The 8,394-nt window shown below is 43.0% G+C and overlaps 1 long non-coding RNA gene across 1 annotated transcript; it reads left to right on the top strand.

Annotated features, from left to right (window-relative positions):
• The first annotated feature begins 702 nt into the window (after nucleotides 1–702).
• On the top strand, nucleotides 703–8,069 carry LOC141060597 (uncharacterized). The gene is made up of 2 exons (XR_012222730.1): nucleotides 703–7,027; nucleotides 7,378–8,069. It is a non-coding gene; the product is annotated as an uncharacterized lncRNA (long non-coding RNA).
• The last annotated feature ends 325 nt before the right edge of the window (nucleotides 8,070–8,394 follow it).

The following is an 8,394-nucleotide window of genomic DNA, read 5'->3' as shown; positions in this document are numbered from 1 at the left end:
ATTCCTTCATCTAAATCGTTGGTAAAGATGTTGAACAATACAGGGCCCAGGACAGAGCCCTGTGGTACCCCACTTGAGACATTCTTCCAACTGGATGTGCAGCCATTTACGACCACTCTTTGGGTCCGATCACTAAGCCAGTTATGAATCCACCTAACAGTTGCCTTGTCCATTCCATACTTAGTCATTTTTTCAATAAGGATTGTATGAGAGACTTTGTCAAATGCTTTGCTGAAGTCAAGATATACTATATCTACAGCATTTCCTTGATCCACCCAATCAGTGATACCATCATAGAAGGAAATTAAGTTAGTCTGACATGACTTATTAGTTACAAACCCATGCTGACTCTGTTTAATCACTTCATTCTTATCCAGGTATTGACATACATGTTGTTTAATAATTTGTTCAAAGATCTTTCCTGGTATAGAAGTCAGACTCACCGGCCTATAGTTGCCTGGGTCCACCTTCTTCCCCTTTTTGAAGATAGGAACAACATTTGCTCTTCTCCAGTCTTCTGGCACTTCTCCTGTTCTCCAAGAATTTTCAAAGATTATGGAGAGGGGTTCAAAAATTTCTTCTGCTATCTCCTTCAGTACTCTGGGGTGTAATTCATCTGGACCTGGAGACTTGAATTCATTTAGGTTAGCTAAGTGTTTCCTCACTATCTTTCTGTTTATAGATATCCTGGATTCTTCTATTCCCTTAATAGGACAGTGAATAACAGTTGATGTTGCATTTCCTTTCTGAGAGAAAACAGATGCAAAATAGGAATTTAAAAGTTCAGCCTTCTCAACATCCTGTCTTACCATTTCATCATTTTCATCCTGTAAAAATCCTATAGCATCTTTGACTTTTCTTTTACTTTTGACATATCCCCAAAATCCTTTATTATTGCTTTTGACATCTCTTGCAAGCCTCAGTTCATTTTCAGCTTTAGTAATCTGATTTGTGCCCTGCAGGTTCTGCAGACAGCATTATATTCTTCTTTAGATATGCCTCCCTCTTTCCATTTTATAAACATTTTTTTCTTCCTTTTTAGCATGTGCTTAAGTTCTGTGTTCATCCATGCTGGTTTCCTTAAATGCTTCCTATTCTTCCCTCTTTTCGGAATTGTTAACAACTGTGCTTTGAGAATTTCATTTTTCAAGATTTCCCATCCTTCCTGGACATTTTTGTCTTTAAGGATATCCAGCCATTGGATCCCTCCAATTCTCTTTCTGAATCCCTTAAAATCTGCCTTTCTGAAATCTAACCTTGACGTCTGAGTCTCCACAGGTCTTCCACCTCTAGTTATCCAAAATTCTAAAATAGCATTGTTGCTACCTCCTAGGGTCCCAGCCACTTTTACCTCCTCAACCATTTCCTCCCTGTTTATAAGGATTAGATCCAAGGTAGCAGTTCCCCTTGTTTTCTCCCTTACCTTTTGGAAGATAAAGTTGTCAGCAAGAGAGGATAAGAATTTCCTTGACCTGTTAGTTTTGCCTGAGAGAGATTCCCAACAAATGTATGGATAGTTGAAATCTCCCATGACAACTATGTCATATTTTTTGGAGAACTTGGCCATCTGATGCATAAAGAGTTCATCTATATCTTCGGCTTGCACAGGCGGCCTGTAGTAAATGCCTACAATGGTGTCCTTTCCATTGTTCTGTCCTTGTATTCTTACCCAAACAGTTTCCACAGAACTCCCAGTCTCTGAAGCTTCAATCTCTGTGCAGATATACGCGTTTCGAACATACAATGCGACACCCCCTCCTCGTTTATCAAGTCTGTTTCTTGCAAATAAGTTGTATCCTTCTAGTCTTGTATTCCAATCATGTGTATTGTCCCACCAAGTTTCAGTGATTCCAATGACATCATATTTCTTTTCCTGTGTTAGTAGTTCCAATTCTCCTTGCTTGTTGCCCATGCTTTGTGCATTAGTATAGAAACATTTTAGTTTGTGATTGGTTTCTCTTTCTCCAATATTTTTATTAATTAGATTCTTTCGTCTTTGTTCTTCCTTTCCACTTCTAATAGCAGAGTTCTCAATAGCATTTGTCAGGTGTATGGCTTTTTCTGGTCTTTTGCTTCCCTTCCCATGTTGTTCTAGTTTAAAGCTCTCCTTACAAGTGTAGCAAGGCGACTTCCAAATACATGCTTTCCAGTCTTCGTAAGGTGCACCCCATCTCTAGCAAGTAGTCCATCGTATAAGTAGTTCACTCCGTGATCCAGAAATCCAAATCGTTGCTGACGGCACCATCGACGTAGCCAGTTGTTCACCTGCAGAATCTTATTCCACCTCCTTGTTCCATGGCCATCCACTGGGAGGATGGAAGAGAAGACCACCTGCGCTCCCAGTTCTTTCACTTTCTTGCCTAAGTCTTCAAAGTCTCTGCAGATGATTTCCAGGTCGTTTCTTGCGGTGTCATTTGTCCCCACATGTAGTAGCAGGAATGGGTAGTCATCTGTAGGTCTGAAGAGTCCTGATATCCTGTCAGACACATCTTTAATTTTTGCACCTGGAAGACAGCACATTTCTCTTGTAGTTATATCCGGTCTGCAGATAGCGGCCTCTGTTCCTCTCAGCAAGGAATCCCCCATGACCACCACTCTCCGTTTCTTCTTCACATCATTTTTCTTTCTCCATCCAGGAGGACTCTGAGGGCGTACAAGGTTGCTGTTTGTTGGCAAAGTCTTATCCTGATGTATTTCTTCATCGTTTTCCTGCGTGAGAGCCTGGTACTGTTTTCTGAGCAGTATGGGTGCTGACTGCCTCCTGATCCTCCTGCTTCTCTGGGTCACATGTCTCCATTCCTCTGTTTCTTCAGGTGCACTTCGAATTTCTTCTCTTTCTGTAACATGAAGAGATAATTCTGCTCTGTCCAAAACTCTTCACCTTCCTTAATGATCTTCAACGTAGCTAACCTCTCTTCGAGATTTTGCAACTTTTCCTCCAACAGGGACACAAGCTTGCATTTGTGGCATGTGAAGTTTGGGTTTTCCACTGGTAAATCTGTGAACATGTAGCAAGAAATGCAGCTCACCAAATGGCTCCTGGCCTCTTCCATCTTGAGATTTCTTAAAAACGATGAAAGATGAGCCAAATTTCGCACGCCGATAGGCGCGCGGTTTTTCCGATTTCCTCTTTTCAGCTGCAACGGCCAAAACCCAGTGATCGTTAAGCTCGCGGAGACTCTTCACTTATCCCAGAAGGCACTGGGAATATGCAAATGATCTCAAGACTCTTCCCAGTCTCCGTGTGGTCATTTTAGTTGCTAGCAACACTGGAATAATTTGGAAATCACTGGCTCAACCGTGAAGGGTTAATTTAGCCCTCCCAAAATAGCTACCTCGACAGTGGCGCGCAACGTGGGGCCCCCGAATAAGGACACCTCTGCCCCCGGAGGACAACAAGACAAAGGACCCTCGGAGCGAACACAGGTGTTGGAAAATTGGGACTGATCACCCCCCCCACAACCACGGTAAGTTGGCAGTTATACTGTTCAGACTGACCGTTGGTGTGGTTTTCCTGTGCTTGTTGCTGCAGAGGATCTGAGGTTTGTCCCCGTGGTGGGGTGATTCATGGGTGGAATCATATAGAGGTGTAGTCCCGTTGGGGGCCCAGTGCTCGAACCGTACCTCATAAGGGACAGACACCCCGGATTGACCAGTGATTGTGAATCTCTTTATAGTCAAAATATCCTGAATTCCTGGTCATTGTTAGTTATCAGGCGTGGTCATGTGATCGAAGATGGGTAGGATAGGTAATTCAGGTATATATAGATAGATATATATAACCAGAGGTGTCCGGAGGGATAGTCTGAGACGCCCTCCTCCTTTCACTGAGTACCGCGAATTTTGGGCTTCCCAGAGGGGGTTGACCCTGTGGAACAAACAGAGACGGCTGCTCCAGTATTGTGCACAACTGAAGGATATTTAGCTCTAAAGGAGAGAATTATGTTTCTGTGGAAGAAAAAGAAAAGTTTGGAATTATGTGAAGGATCAGATACTGTTAGTCTTATGATTCAAAGACGAGGAAAGAAATGTGTCAGGAATGCAGGAAAAATATTTTCGATTCTGGGATTTCCTAAGGGCTGGAGGTTGCAGCCTATGCTATGGGATGAAGGAGTTAAAAGGTTGACTGATTATGGATTACTTAAAGGCGCTGAGGAGTTCTGTGGCTTGGCACATGAATTGTATAATGAAGGTTATGTGGAAACTGAACAGCAAGTGAATTCTGATTGTTTCTGTTACTGCTATGTTGAAGAAAGAAAAATTGTCTATTGGCAAAGACGGGATGTATTGTGGTTCAAGAAAGTGACTGTGGTGTGAGAATGTGATTGATTAAAGAAGGAACTAAGTTTGATATTAATGTGTCAGGGAAATAGTTAAAAGTGATGATTTGAAAGAAGAGGTCTCCCTGCTAGATGACAATTGTACAAGGAGACCGAGAGTCACAGCCCCCACCTCTGCTGACGGCACCTATCATTGCTAGTGGTTGAGTAGCCACCCCTTCCATTTACCAGCTCCAGAGGAAAAAAAAAGTTTACAGACTTTAACCTGCTCTATTCAGGAGAGAGAGAGAAAAAAAGCAAGCTAGTAGCTGCAGCTGCTTCAGTACCCCCTCCCATCTTAGCCCACACCATATCCCCCTTCGCCCCCACCGCAGCTGAAAGTACACAGCTAGTCTCTTATCAGTATCACTGAGTATCATTGGAGCACACAGCAAACTCTGCCCCCCTCAGACTTCAGCTAGTGGGAACCCTGTTCCTCAGCCCCTCCCTGCTAATTCTCGTTACTACTCAGTTCGTGATCTCTCTCATATGTCCTGTAAATTTACTAGGGGTAGATTTATTATCACAGTTCTGCTCCGGAATACAATTCCAAGATGACGGTCAGATGGTTTTTTTTGTTATATAATCCCTATGTAGATGGAGACAGTGAGGAAATCTGTATTTTGCATGCCCTTCCTAGAGTTATGATGGCCCTGATAGGCTCAGATCCACCCCCAATATTGCCTGAGGATCAGTGACTCACCCCATACCTCTCAGAGATGCCATGTAAATTCTGGTCAAAAGGGCGGAATGATATAGGGAAAATGCCTGTAGAACCAGTAAAAGTGTTTCTCAAACCTGGTGCCTAATCCACATACTCTTTTGTCCCAAATACCCCAGGATGCTGCTTGGTTTACAGTTATTGATCTTACCAATGCCTTCTTTAGCATTCTGTTACACCCAGACTGCCAGTTTCTATTTGTATTCACTTATCAGGAACGACAGTTAATATGGACAGTTATGTCACAAGGGGCCCAAAACAGTCCCAACCAGTTTGCAAAAATATGAGCAGGTGTCTTTTGCCATTTCTGCCACTGTCAGCCTCCTTAAGCATCTGGCAGCACTGAACTGTTGGGTTTCGGCCTCGAGACTTCGGTTCTGCCTTGGTCAAGTGATGTTCTTGGGTCACTGTCTCCTTCAGGGTGCCAGACACCTCGCAGAAGAATAATAGCTGTCAGCTCCCTTCCTTTCCCAAAAGATGAAGCTGAACTCCAGCGTTTTCTTATGCACTTATTGTTGTCAGTGGATACCGGATGCATCCCGCATAATGCAACCCCTTTACAGCGCCTTGAAAGACGGTATAATGAACTATAAGGGAAGACGGCAGTGATGAAGATTACCTCCAACATGATTGTTCCCAACTTCTGACTGAAGAAACAGCTACTCCACCAAATGTCAGTGAGAATCCACTCCCAAATCCTGATCTGGTGTTATATATGGATGGTTCAAGATATGCTGACGAGTTTGGTAGATTCCACACCGGATACGCTGTTACCACAGAGGACACTGTAGTGCACGCACCTGCGCTCCTGCCCTCACAGTCAGCACAAGAAGCAGAACTCCAGGCTCTGTCTACTGCATGTACTTTGGCCAAGAACAGACGGACTAATATATACACGGACTCACGGTATGCATTTGGTATTGCTCACGATTTTGCGGCTCTATGGGCCAATCGAGTGTTTATTACTACTGCCGGAACCCCAGTGAAAAATGCTGAAGCTGTTAAAACCCTCATGAACTCTATCAAATTACCTACTCAGGTGGCCATTATCAAAGATAAGGCGCACGGTCCTAGGAACAGTCCACAGACTGTTGGCAACATATTTGTGGATATGCATGCAAAAGCCGCCACTCATTTACCCGTTGAACCAACTATACCAACGATTGTGACCACACGCTCTCAGCGTAAACAGTTACAAGAAGCATTGACCCTACAAGAACCTGATGATCTACAACAGACTGAAGTTTTCTGTCGGACCCCGCGAGACCACTTAATGACGACGCAGAGAATGTCTCCAAAGGAAGAGGTGAAGCAATGGAAGACTGATGGGGCACGAATGGATAATGGTCTCTGGAAAAAGGACCAACTTGTGTGTCTCCCTAAGCGGATGTACCCTGCTATTGCCATATGGGCCTACACATCGAGGAAAGAATCAGGCCCTCGCACTGGTGCAAAAATTCTACTGGGCCCCGGTTCTCCAGTTGGGGTTCCAGAAGTTGTTGAAAGTGATCAAGGTCCGGCCTTTTCTTCTCATGTGTACCAAGAAGTTCTGACAATGCTTGGATCCACTGTAGCCCTCCATACTCCGTACCACCGACAATCCAGTGGTGAAGTTGAGAGGCTGAACGGCACACTGAAAGGACAATTGACCAAAATGATGCAGGAGACTACGGCTCCATGGCCAGAGCTCCTACCCATTGTACTATACCACATTCGTCCTACCCCTATTGCAAAACATGGCCTGTCCCCATATGAGATATTGTTTGGTACTAGGCCCCCAGTTGTAAATTTCCAGCCTCAGCAGTTATCAGAAGAAACTGACCGTGTTGTTCAATGTTATTCTGCTTAGTAAAAATATTGCTAACACCTATGTTCTAGTTTTCTCTTCTTTTCCAGATTCAGCAGAAACCGACACCTGTCATAACCTGAAGCCTGGTGATTTCGTAGTCGTGAAGAGGCATGTCAGGAAGCACGCACTAGAACCCTTGTAAGATGGTCCCTATCAAGTTCTCCTCATCACCCAACAAGCCAATAGCAAATGAAGGGGCATAATGTTTTGGTTTTCCGCATTTTTCAGATTATTATTATTGGTAGAAGTTAAAAGTTAAAGTTAGAAGATATTCAATGACTCAGAGATCAATACAATAAAGACAATGATCGTACTAAGGACAGTTGGTGGTCAGACACCTTCTCCTTTCTCAATCCAGCCAATTGGTTTAAGGAAATTTGGGGCTGGATAGCTGGGATCTTACAAAGCTTGTTGCACATTGCTGCCTGTATCCTTGTTGTATATGTGATACTAAAATTTGTTCTTTGGTGTATTTCTGTATGTATTAGGAAATTCTGCACTAAGACAGCTAATGATGATACCAAAGGTGTCGTTGCCCCTGCTCTTCTCTGCACCGATCTCAAAAGGCTACTTGATGAAGATGTTGAAGCCAAGCACATGCCTACCTACAAAAGTTCCCTACCACCGTCATCAAAAATTGTTATTCATGAACTGCAGTATACAGGGGGGACGGGTGCGCCACGACAGCCATGACTGGTAACACGGCATCAGTCATGTGAAGACCAGTACCCCTCAAGCTGTTAGCTTGGGATAGCACCTCTGATGCTGCATATGTGTTAAAAAAAATTTATCTGGGGGGAATGTGAAGGGTTAATACTAAAATCAGAGCTTAAGTTTCACTTTTCCATTTCTTTGGAGGTTTTGTTTCTCCATTTTTGTTGTTGTAAGATAAATTTTTGTAATTGGCATGGGCTGTCATGAAACCAGATTGTTCTCATCAGGTGCAAAGATAAGGGAGGTGGGAATGTTAAACTCTGAAGAATATGCCATTATACTACTTTCTACGCTATCTAGGTACGGACTTATATGTAGTTTCCAGTTTTCTTGCAATATTATTGGCTTATAAAGTGAAATGATGCTATTGGTACTTGAGAACCTTGCATAATTAAGCAAAAGATTATAAAAGATGTGACTAAAATAAAGGGGCTTAGTGATCTGCCTCGATCCTCCCGTACAGAGACCCCAGTCTCCGTGTGGTCATTTGAGTTGCTAGCAACACTGGAATAATTTGGAAATCACTGGCTCAACCGTGAAGGGTTAATTTAGCCCTCCCAAAATAGCTACCTCGACATCATTTCATGTCGGGCAGAAGAATGATTATACAAAAGCCGGCAAATGTTTCAGCGGCTATTCTGCAATGAAGAACTGTATGAATTAGAAATATATATATAAATGTGTCTCTATGACATGTATAAAATATATATATATATATATAAATATATATATATGTATTTAATGTGTCTAGATCTATTAATTCTTTGTGTGCGGAAACCTGTCATTGGGCT

The sequence above is a fragment of the Dendrobates tinctorius genome, unplaced genomic scaffold (genome assembly GCF_039654945.1).
Source record: "Dendrobates tinctorius isolate UK_male_01 unplaced genomic scaffold, ASM3965494v1 ptg000241l, whole genome shotgun sequence".
NCBI classification, from domain to species: domain Eukaryota; kingdom Metazoa; phylum Chordata; class Amphibia; order Anura; family Dendrobatidae; genus Dendrobates; species Dendrobates tinctorius.
The sequence above is the reverse complement of the archived record's forward strand: the minus strand, read 5'-3'. Positions and strand labels throughout refer to the sequence as shown.